Source organism: Podarcis melisellensis (assembly GCF_964234715.1).
Source record: "Podarcis melisellensis genome assembly, chromosome: 7".
NCBI lineage: Eukaryota > Metazoa > Chordata > Lepidosauria > Squamata > Lacertidae > Podarcis > Podarcis melisellensis.
The window spans coordinates 63,063,981-63,068,482 of record NC_138539.1 but is presented as its reverse complement, the minus strand read 5'-3'; the positions used below and the strand labels follow the sequence as shown (position 1 = coordinate 63,068,482).

Sequence of the window (4,502 nt, the reverse complement as noted above, 5' to 3'; positions counted from 1 at the left end):
TAAAAATCACAGATTCGGTGCTTGCTAACACCACAAAAACACTGATTCAAAGCACAGATCCCTGTGATTTTCACATAGGCCAACAACAAAACTGCCAACAAATTACAGAAAGCGCTCATGAGTACAGGTGATCTGTGATTTGATGGTGGTTTTTTTTGGGGGGGGGGTCCGTAAGAATCCATGCTGCAGTATTGGGAAGGATTAGTTTCTTTCCAGGAAAAGCACGGCCTTGAAGGGAGGACATCTGGATCTTATGAAAACAATGGCATAGCATCTGTGCAATTACGGCAGGGTGGGGGAGAAAAATCATCTGGAAAAGGTCTCTACATTTAAGGGAATTAGATGGCAAGTGTCAGTAGATCAAAAGACCCAGCTGGCCAGTAGCTCATATGCAACAACGGCCAGAGGATGTATGTTGCAAAAGAGGCATTGCAAAATGAAGCAGGTCAGGCTTGCAAGTCAAACCAGCATTTGTGCCTCCAGCTTAAATATACTTGCACTATTGTTACGTACTCCAGTTTACCTTCTATAGATTTCAAGTGAAATGTGAGCCAGAACGTCCCTTGAAGTCACCAGGAAGCCTTACACTTTTCCACATCTACACGACTTACTGTAGACCTGCCTCACAGGTCAATGTTTTCAGAATTACTGGGGAAATCTTCACAAATGCAAAAGCATCAAAATAAAAAAAAGAAGTCTCTGCTTTTCCCAGTGCTTGTCCAATGTTTATTAGAATTCATATGGAGTGGATTATTTCCAGGATTTGAGCAAATCATCATCATCACATACTACCATGGCAAATATAAAAGTGAGGGATTCCAGAGGAATAGTGGTGTTAATTTCTAACAGAGGCGACAGACCTGTGGCTCATTAAAACGTAAAGTACCAAGAGATTGCTCCCCCCGCAATTAAAATAAATAGTTCCAAAGTACAGCAGTGGTACAGAAAGGCTGTTTTTAAAACCAGCACTAACCATCAAAATTACAATTATTCTGTGGGTTCAACACTACCGTTGTGTAGTATTTTTCTCTCCAAATAAGCATGCTGCCATTTGACCTGAAGTGTATATAGAAGCTTTTCCTATATATATTTCGCTGGCCTTTTGAGTGGTCTGGTTCAGGGGTTTGTATTATTTGTTTTCCAATGTCAAGCTCTTTGTTTACTAAGATTTACTGGAGTCTAGGATTTCTATCACTGACAAGTATTTCAGAATCTACTTATAATGTGTTCTGGGGCCATTTCCAGTTGATGCAGCCTGATGTTGCGGACAAGATACTTACAGTGGTGGGTCCAGCCATGTGCACCCCTGGAGCCCTGCCCTTCCTGACTGGTTAGAAAATCAGCTGAAATGAGGTGACCAGTAAACGCTTCATTGTGTGAGGGTATGGTGCCAGCCACACTTAAAAGAGGCGGTGGTGAGGCTGCTGCTTAAAAAGCCCACCTTTGGTGTGCCATCAGCCAGCTGCAAACACCCTTTTTTTTGGGGGGGGGGTGGCAGAACCATTACTAGAGGACACTGGTTTTCTACATCTTAGTTTAGGCCTGGTTGACCAGATGGATGGACCAGTAAACTGGAATCCTTGGAAGATGTTGATTCTGGAGGCTAGGTGGTTCCCATGTTTGGAAGACAGGCTAGTTGCCTGTTCTGAATGGGACACACCCTCTAACACTTAGAGGAGGGGGAGTACTCCTGGATACACCAGTCAGTGGAGGACCAAATGGTCTCTGTTACTAGGAGTGCCTTTTACCAGCTTTGTCTGGTACTCCAGCCATGGTGGCATCTGGATTGGGGTCATTCGGCAACTACAGTCTGTGCACTGGTTAACCTCAAGCCTGGATGAACTGCTCTACGCTCTAAATGGGACTGCCCTTGGGCTTGGACCAGAACAGTGGTGAGACAGAATGCAACAGCTCTGCTAAAACATAAGCACTGACTGTCCATTATACTAGGACAAGCTCAAGGTTCTTGAGCTGATATACCAAACCCTTAACTTGGGCCCAAGTTGCTTCAAGTGCCACCTGAGCCTTTCTATCGGGTCTCCATCATCAAAATTATCCAGGAGTGCTGTAAGTTGTCTCCTGTGCTACAGAGGCCCAACTAGCCTCAGCTAGAAGCCAGGTATTTAGTGTCAATGATCCTATGCTGCGGAAAACTCTTCCAGCAGAGATTTGGCAGACATCCTTGCCTTCTGACTTTCAGTTGTCTCTTGAAGACTTTTTCATGGCAATAGACCTATGCAGCTGTTTAAACTTTTATTTTTAATTAGCCAGTCACCATGCTACCCAGATTTGATGATACAGGGGTATAAAAAACTATCCCCAAAGCTCATATATAAATGGTCTTTTGAACAGTATTGCTCCTCTCCCCCTGCCGTTTACATATATTCCTAGCTGAGAGGTTAGCTTCACATGCAATTATGAATCGTAATACTTTCAGCTTCAACGTCGCCACAAAAACCTAAGCATTTACTGTGACTTACAACATAACTGGCACAGTAACAGAGCATTCTAATTATATACCAATGCTTTATTGGAAAAAGACTACACAAACTTAACTGAACAGGGCATGGTTTTCATAGTACTGTAATATTAAGATAGAAAGATGTAGTTATGTATCAGTTGCAGCAGAATTCAGGTTATCAGATATCCAAACTAATGAGAGCACCTTTTGCACTTCTGGCAAGAAATCCCACCAACCTGTCATTATAAATTACCGTAGGATGCTACTAGCAAGAGCTAGAAGACAGTTTAACACGGAGTATCATAGCTTAGTAAATAACAGGGAAGGTGGGTCTACCTCATCAAACCAAGTTTTACAATGTTACTGACATCAAGATTGCTGTGAATAATGTATTCTACTTCAGTGCAGCACACATTAGTAAATGGCTAATTTGTGTCAACAGAAGTGGAATTTCAATGATCAGTACACCTGGAAATTGGGTTACATTGATGAAGACCACTGTCCCTCATGCCAGGTTTGGCAACAACATCTTGAGAAGTGACCAAACCTGTTCTTAAAAAGTGACGCTGAAGTTGTGTTTCGATCCACAACCTTGATATAAGATGGAAGAACTCAGAATTCAAATTGTGATGAAGTCTGATGCCCCCACCTCAGGATTCTTCATGCGAGGTTTGCCAACAATATCTCAAGAGGTAGCAGAACTGATGCCAAAAGATGTGTGAAAGTGACATCTTGATTCAAAATGGCAGCTACCATCCAAATCTTGACTGCCACCCCCTTGTGCAAAATCTAGCGAGGATATCTTGAGAGCAGCCAAACCTATAGAGAACAGATGGCACAGACAAATCACTCCCCCAAACTAGATTTTGATGTGAATTATTTGTGAAATAGGAATTTTTCATTTCTTCCCTCTACTCTCCAAAAGTAGAGATTGACACTTTTTGTCAGTTATTAACAAAATACATTACTAGTAATGGAGCAAATTCTGAGCTTCAGACCTCATTTTTAACAGCGGACAACGTTCCAGGAATCTTACAACTTTGCACATGTTCCTAGTACTCTAAGGCAAGAGGAGCTGCCATCTTCTTCACAAGCAACACAATCTCTTGATATTTGATATTTGACAATATAGCTATTATATGCAAAGATTCTATGTTAGTATAGATGTGGGTTCTGCCCTGAGGGTATTAAAATACTGTGGCTGAACGTAGCTTTTTGCTGGTTCAGCATCAGGCTTTCTTTCTTAAAAGGAGTAACAGAACAAAATAGATTTGACTTCATTTTCACTTTGGCAAAAGTATTTTTAATAATGCGCTTTTTGACATTCCTGCAAGTTGCAAGGTACTTTGACTCAAGTTCCCTCAGAATTTTGTTTTTATTCTCTTAAACTTTGTGGAGTTTTTCCTCAAAACAGTAGATGAAGTAAACCTGTGTCTGCATGTATTACTTCTGAGTGCAATGAAGGCTGAGTGTTTTCTTCTTCACCCCTCAAAATTTCTAAAAATAGAAAGCAAGCACATCAAGGAAAAAGGCTCTGTTACAATCTTCCCAACTTGTTTTTTTATGTGCAGATCTCTTTTTTCTTTTTTTTTAAAAAGCAGCATCCAAAATCAATGGGGGAAACAAAATTGAGGTAAATACTCAAGCTACAATAAAGTTAGTTTGAAATTATTGTCATTTGTGCTTTAGATAAGTCCATGCAAGTTTAGGCCACATCCACAATTCTAAGTCACCATACTATTAACAGGAATTGTGCTGTTCACACATTTATTTGATTTGCCTTGCAGTGGGGCGATTGTGCTTTAAAAAGTTAATATGGAAAAAAGTTACCAGCTTTTTTGTGTGACATGCGGCTCATTCACTGAATGGATGGAAGACAACAGAAGTAGTTCTGAGCAACTGCAGCAAGACTCATTTGGACAGAATGTCAAACTGACTTTCAGAGTTCTGAACAACATTCCCACTTGCAGTAGCAGGGTAATGTACAAAACCAGAATAAAGCTTCCTAGGATTCCAATCTCTTGGGTAGGAAGGAAAACAT

At 40.9% G+C, this 4,502-nt stretch overlaps 1 long non-coding RNA gene across 1 annotated transcript; it reads left to right on the top strand.

Moving 5' to 3' along the window:
* Positions 1–225: 225 nt before the first annotated feature.
* LOC309373835 lies at positions 226–4,047 on the top strand. Its single transcript, XR_014170220.1, has 2 exons — positions 226–1,448; positions 2,128–4,047. It is a non-coding gene; the product is annotated as an uncharacterized lncRNA (long non-coding RNA).
* The last annotated feature ends 455 nt before the right edge of the window (positions 4,048–4,502 follow it).